The 7,179-nt window shown below is 47.4% G+C and overlaps 1 protein-coding gene across 3 annotated transcripts in view; it reads right to left on the bottom strand.

Annotated features, from left to right (window-relative positions):
* mtus1b (microtubule associated tumor suppressor 1b) overlaps positions 1–6,592 on the bottom strand; it is a 73,972-nt gene extending 67,380 nt beyond the window's left edge. The window contains exon 1 of one of the 3 annotated variants that reach the window (XM_064926698.1): positions 6,492–6,592. The gene's annotated coding sequence lies outside the window, so the exon portion shown is untranslated. Of the gene's footprint in view, positions 1–4,563; positions 4,639–6,102; positions 6,466–6,491 lie in introns of those variants that run through there. The other 2 variants (XM_064926697.1, XM_064926699.1) reach the window with 2 other exon arrangements.
* Positions 6,593–7,179: the final 587 nt, after the last annotated feature.

Consider the following 7,179-nt stretch of genomic DNA (forward strand, 5'->3'; position numbering starts at 1 on the left):
TATGCATGTTTTGGGGCATATTTTGTGCACACACAACATTTATAAATGAGGCCCCCGGGGGTATAAACTTGAGCAAGCATACTTAACAGACTACCATCCCAACCACACTAAAAGTGCACGGTTAGAGTTGGCACCATAGTGTGAAAGACCCACCTAGTTCAAGTAGAGTGGCCCGCTTAGAAAGAGACTACAGCCCTCTAACAATGTGCAATCCTATAGATCCTCACATATCACTGGATCAACTCCATTTAGTAAGAGCAACACCCACACTCCAATGACATCCATCTCTACACACTGGCCTATACATGATCATTTGAATTAAGGACACAGCGAGTGGCACGTTTGGTCAAAAGGCTCTTGAACGGAGTCCAAGTCCCAAACAGTACCCTATTCCCTCTATAGTACACTACTTTTGACCAGAGTCCTATGGGTAATCCTATGAGTCCCGGTCAAAAGTAGTGCACTTAGGGAATAGTGTGCCATGTGGGACTCTGACTGACATTCTGGGCTTCAGTTAGAGCTGCCCTCCCCACATCTAAGAGTTGGTGTCTGTTCATGTTACGCTCTTAGGTCTTTGTCCCCCAGGGGATTATGGGTAACTGTACACGCCTGGCGATTGTTGGAGGGGGAGAGAGACCCTGGCACGCTTTAGTGCAGGCCTGTCGAGTACTATAAAGAGAGGGAGGGGATGGAGAGGTGGAGGGGGAGAGAGACCCTGGCATGCTTTAGTGCAGGCCTGTCAAGTACTATAAAGAGAGGGAGGGGATGGAGAGGTGGAGGGGAAGTTGAGAGATTCAGAGGTTTAAAAAGAGGCACCACTGAACTATTAGCCTATAACTCATAACCTAACGAGGGAAGGAAACTAGAAAGGTACGCAAGCCAACACGACAGACTGTCGTGTTGATGATACCTCTGCTAAGTCTGTCGTGTTGATGCTACCTCTGCTAAGTCTGTCGTGTTGATGCTACCACTGCTAAGTCAGCAGAGGTAGCATCAACATGAGACTTAGCAGAGGTAGCATCAACACGACAGACTTAGCAGAGGTAGCATCAACACGACAGACTTAGCAGAGGTAGCATCAACACGACAGACTTAGCAGAGGTAGCATCAACACGAAAGACTTAGCAGAGGTAGCATCAGCAACAAGCTAAAAGGTCATCTTTAAGTGTCAATAGGAGATTGGGTATCAAAAATAGACACTATCTGAGTTACCGCGCACACACACACACACACACACAATGTTTGGTAAGGGATTGAGAGTGAGGGTTTTAAAAACTACCCATTAGAACATGTTGATAGTGGGGGAAGTGCAAGTCTCTCTCATTTCACCCTGTTCCGGACCACAGCAGAGCTGCTGATGGATGACCACTCATCCGGAACAAGGAACTAAGATACCCAGAGAGAGATGAGACTGTGGGCCACACACGGTCTTCCTGCCTGGCTCCTGCAGTGTAATCATGTACATTTTACACTTTATCCACAACTGGTATTAGAGTGGAGCAAGAATTCACTAACCAGGAAGTAACCTTTAACGTGATTAGTTTAATTTGACTATTGGTCAAATGGCAATAACGGAGTACATTGAAAACCAACTCCAGCACACTTGACGATCTTGATGCTCCACACACAGATTTAATCAATGTCTATACCAAAGACTGGTCAATTGACCTCCATCAATAATAGACTATAACACAGGCTAAAGTTACAGATCAATATTAGACTAACACAGGCTAACGTTACACAGTATAGGTCCAAATCATATGATACAGCCTACCTCCCAATGCTCCTGGACAATACGCAATCAGACCAAACAACAACACTTCCTGTTGGAGCCGAGACTCAAACTTTGGCAGTTACTTCAGCATCTAAGCTTATCTATTGCATAACGTCCTTTGAAGATCATGGAATGAAAACAAAATAAAGAGGTGAAAGTAAATCATTAGTAAACAAATACAGAAAAATATCAAAACTTCTATTATGAACCTGCCTCTCTCTCGTTATGCCTCTCCACAGACTCCACAGAAAACATGCCTCTCTCTCTCGTTATGCCTCTCCACAGACTCCACAGAAAACCTGCCTCTCTCTCTCGTTATGCCTCTCCACAGACTCAACAGAAAACCTGCCTCTCTCTCTCGTTATGCCTCTCCACAGACTCCACAGAAAACCTGCCTCTCTCTCTCGTTATGCCTCTCCACAGACTCAACAGAAAACCTGCCTCTCTCTCTCGTTATGCCTCTCCACAGACTCAACAGAAAACCTGCCTCTCTCTCGTTATGCCTCTCCACAGACTCCACAGAAAACCTGCCTCTCTCTCTCTCTCGTTATGCCTCTCCACAGACAACAGAAAACCTGCCTCTCTCTCGTTATGCCTCTCCACAGACTCCACAGAAAACCTGCCTCTCTCTCGTTATGCCTCTCCACAGACTCCACAGAAAACCTGCCTCTCTCTCTCTCGTTATGCCTCTCCACAGACTCCACAGAAAACCTGCCTCTCTCTCTCGTTATGCCTCTCCACAGACAACAGAAAACCTGCCTCTCTCTCTCGTTATGCCTCTCCACAGACTCCACAGAAAACCTGCCTCTCTCTCTCTCTCGTTATGTCTCTCCACAGACTCCACAGAAAACCTGCCTCTCTCTCTCGTTATGCCTCTCCACAGACTCAACAGAAAACCTGCCTCTCTCTCGTTATGCCTCTCCACAGACAACAGAAAACCTGCCTCTCTCTCTCGTTATGCCTCTCCACAGACTCCACAGAAAACCTGCCTCTCTCTCTCGTTATGCCTCTCCACAGACAACAGAAAACCTGCCTCTCTCTCTCTCGTTATGCCTCTCCACAGACTCCACAGAAAACCTGCCTCTCTCTCTCTCTCGTTATGTCTCTCCACAGACTCCACAGAAAACCTGCCTCTCTCTCTCGTTATGCCTCTCCACAGACTCCTGCCTCTCTCTCTCGTTATGCCTCTCCACAGAAAAGAAAACCTGCCTCTCTCTCTCGTTATGCCTCTCCACAGACTCAACAGAAAACCTGCCTCTCTCTCTCGTTATGCCTCTCCACAGACTCAACAGAAAACCTGCCTCTCTCTCTTATGCCTCTCCACAGACTCAACAGAAAACCTATGCCTCTCCACAGACTCCACAGAAAACCTGCCTCTCTCTCTCGTTATGCCTCTCCACAGACAACAGAAAAACTGCCTCTCTCTCTCGTTATGCCTCTCCACAGACTCCACAGAAAACCTGCCTCTCTCTCTCTCGTTATGCCTCTCCACAGACTCCACAGAAAACCTGCCCCTCTCTCTCTCGTTATGCCTCTCCACAGACAACAGAAAACCTGCCTCTCTCTCTCGTTATGCCTCTCCACAGACTCCACAGAAAACCTGCCTCTCTCTCTCTCGTTATGCCTCTCCACAGACTCCACAGAAAACCTGCCTCTCTCTCTCGTTATGCCTCTCCACAGACTCCACAGAAAACCTGCCTCTCTCTCTCTCGTTATGCCTCTCCACAGACTCCACAGAAAACCTGCCTCTCTCTCGTTATGCCTCTCCACAGACTCCACAGAAAACCTGCCTCTCTCTCGTTATGCCTCTCCACAGACTCCACAGAAAACCTGCCTCTCTCTCTCTCGTTATGCCTCTCCACAGACTCAACAGAAAACCTGCCTCTCATTCCAGGAAGATTAGTCTAGGTTTCCTCTTTACCCGGTTGGTTGTCATGCACTTGTAAGGCTAAAGACACCTTGCTTTCACCGTCACTAATCTGACTGGAGATAAGTACCAGCCCTAAAGCTTGTTCCACAGCGTCCCCACTTGCACTAACCGTCAGTGAGCGCAGTCAGTCACTCAGTCAGGGCTTCGGGGTACAGCTGTTCCAGAAGTGGAGGTTGGGAATGTTCTTTCCCTGCTGGGGGCCGGACAACTATCTCTACCTCGCCCACTCTCTCCCTCCCTCTTACTCTCACTCTCTTCCTCCCCCCACCGCCACCCTCTCTTCCTCACCCACCCCTTGCCCCTCTTCCTCCCTCTCCTCTTTTGCGTCTGGTGGAAACAGCATCAGCCGGAGTAATGGAGCAGACTTACTGTAGGATCAGCAGCAGGTTGGGTCACCTCCCTGTGAGTGGCTATTCCCTGGGCTATAATCCCCGTCACACTGGTCAGTTCCAGCCACAGCATATTACAGCACGTCCTGTCGGAAGCTACTAAGACTGCTAAGCTCCTTTGTATTGGGGTATTCATTCATATATTAATTACAACGCATGGTCCGTTCTCCGATTTAAACCACTTCATGGATAAGCCATTCATATTTTTTCGCTTAGACTTTCCATAGATGTCAACGTTCCTAGTAAAGGTGCATGGGGACAATCAATAGTTGTCAGCATTTATCTTTCCTGTAGGCTGATTTACGTCAATGTTACCAGACTTCACAACAGTCTTAGAAATCGTGACATATGCTTGGTCACAACACCTGTACTGTCCCATAATTTAAACAAATCAGAAACGGAACAAAAATGACCCAACGTGTTGATTACTTGCCGAGAAGAGCACAGTACAGCAGATCTTAAATACACACCTTATCTTCATGAGAAAACATCTTGGTCGGGCCTTTGGTTTCTGCTGTATGACACCCCCCTCTACAGTACAGCAGATCTATATGAAATACATACCTTATCTTCATGGGAAAACATCTTGGTCGGGCCTTTGGTTTCTGCTGTATGACACCACACCATGACTACTGATATCAGACCGTACCTCGAAGCCCTGCATTGACACCCCCCTCTGCAGCTCCACTGCCTGCCTGAACTAAAACTCACCCTGAGCTTGTTAATTACTGACATGCCGGTAATCATGTCAATTCATCGTTAATGCGTCTCACAGCCATCGATCTTGCCTGCCCTAGGACTGTGGTAACAATACAATGATTAGATACTATCTGTATGGTATCAACAGGCTCTTTCTAATCAGGAAGTCAGACGACACCAAGGCATGTAGCAGTCAGATACTTCATAATCCTGTGTCTTTAGATTCCCCGGACAGCACCTCGGTCTAGCTGAGAACGCTGTCGGAACAAAAATGGTTGCCATAGGAATGAGCAGCGTGCTTAGTCACTCACAGACCAAGGACGAGACGTTTCAGGAGAATGGTGCACTAACAGAATACAAACAGCGCTGTATCTGTGGGATCGGAAAGAAACAAATGCAACTACAGGCTGTGTGTGTGAAATCTAACACTGTTTTAAGAGGTAGACCGTATTTGGAGTGTGTCTGTGTGAATGCGACACTATCTGACTGTTAAGGGGTGTGTGTGCGCACGTCACACTGTTTTCCCCTGGCGACATCATTAACAAGTGTGTTGACCCGGTGTATATGGCCTTGTGCTGTGTAACAGTGACGCGTGTCCCGGCCCCACACACACACACACACACACACATCAATCTAGTCTCTTAATAACGTCAGAGAGAGGTGCTGGATAGCTGCCAAACCAGATAGCTACAGAGCAGATCACTACAGTACAGAGCTCATAGCTAATATATGGACCGGACCACAACTTTATACAATTTATCAAACATGCTGATGGAATCCATGCCCCTCGGCAGGCTGATTAAAAACAACTGATGCTCAGTCAGGTGGTTAAAAACAACTGATAGTCAGTCTTATGGTGACATGCTAATAAAGCACATTATTCCTATGTACAAGAAAGTCAATATTAAGTGATATCTTACTACAGTATAGCTAACTACAACAACAGTACTGGCGTCAGGTAGCCTAGCGGTTAAGAGCATTTAAGAGCATGCCAGTAGCCGAAAGATCGCTAGTTCAAATCCCCAAGATGACTGGGTGAAACATCTGTCGATGTGCCCTTGAGCAAGGCACTGGATAGGAGTGTCTGCTAAATGACTAAAATGTCAAATGTACTGGAACATAGGTAATTATGGAAATGTCGAATTAGCAATAACATACTGACCAACTTGTTTCAGTTCCAACATACTATTCAAATACCCAGGTTGAAACATGCCCCAGAGTCAAGGCAAAGTTATCTTTACATGTTATCTACATCCCCTTCACACACAAACTCCATCATACAAAGTACTGCTGCTCCAGCCATAACTTACCCAGACATCCAGCCCCTCTGTACACTGAGAGAAAACACAGCCAGAATGGTGCTGCTTCTCCTTTTACACACTCCTCCTTTTTCCTGGAACACACTTAGCCCTCTCCCTTTAGCGCTACCACACACACGAACACACGAACGAACACACACGCTGCTGCACAGTTAATGTGGTGGGAGAGTTGTCCCCGCTGTGTCCGATACTATCAGTGTTCTACTCAGACTGACGAGGTTCAGAGAGAGAGGGAGAACCACCCCTCCCCTTCAGCTCTGAAGCTGAGCAGTACTGCAGTAACTAACCCCAAAGCTTCTCAGAGAGAGAGAGAGACGGGGACGAGTAGTGTGTGTGTGTGTGTGTGTAAGGCAGCCATGGAATGTGTTTCCCCCCCTTACCATGAGCACCTCATGCCAGCAGCAGCTCTCCTCAACTCTCTTCACGACACACACTTCCAGTGCGCACCCACACATACACACGCCTCCTCCTAAAACACACACAGCCAGGCATGTTCAAGGTCTAACTTAGAGTGGGAGGGGAGAGTTCAGTTCTGTTGACACTGTTGGAAAGGAATGCATGTGTGTGTGTGTGTGTGTGTGTGTGTGTGAGAGCAGGTAACCTGGTCAGATTGCTGCCCCCCCCCCCAAGTGGGAGGGGACTTTTCCCAGCAAGCCAAATCAGAATTCGCTGTTGCTTAGCAGCCAAAGTCTCCCACCCTTATTTGCTGCAGCAGAAAAGTAGAGCCAGGTTCCGGAGGGAAAGTACAGCAGACAATTACAATATGTGACATGCCGATACACAGGGCTGCTGACCAGCTAGTCCCGTGTAAATAGATTATAATGTGTGACATGCCGATACACAGGGCTACTGACCAGCTAGTCCCGTGTAAATAGAGAGATTAATGACAAAGGTCATCCATGCACGACTGCTAATTTTATGCACACATGCATGCGCCCACACACACAGGTCACTCAGGATAACGCCTATACTGATGACACACACACTTCTAACAGGGGAGCTACCTTAGATATCTGACCTCTGAACCCAAACCCAGCACACAGAGGTCATGAACTCCAGCATGTGGAC

Source organism: Oncorhynchus masou, chromosome 20, assembly GCF_036934945.1.
Source record: "Oncorhynchus masou masou isolate Uvic2021 chromosome 20, UVic_Omas_1.1, whole genome shotgun sequence".
Classification (NCBI taxonomy): Eukaryota; Metazoa; Chordata; class Actinopteri; order Salmoniformes; family Salmonidae; genus Oncorhynchus; species Oncorhynchus masou.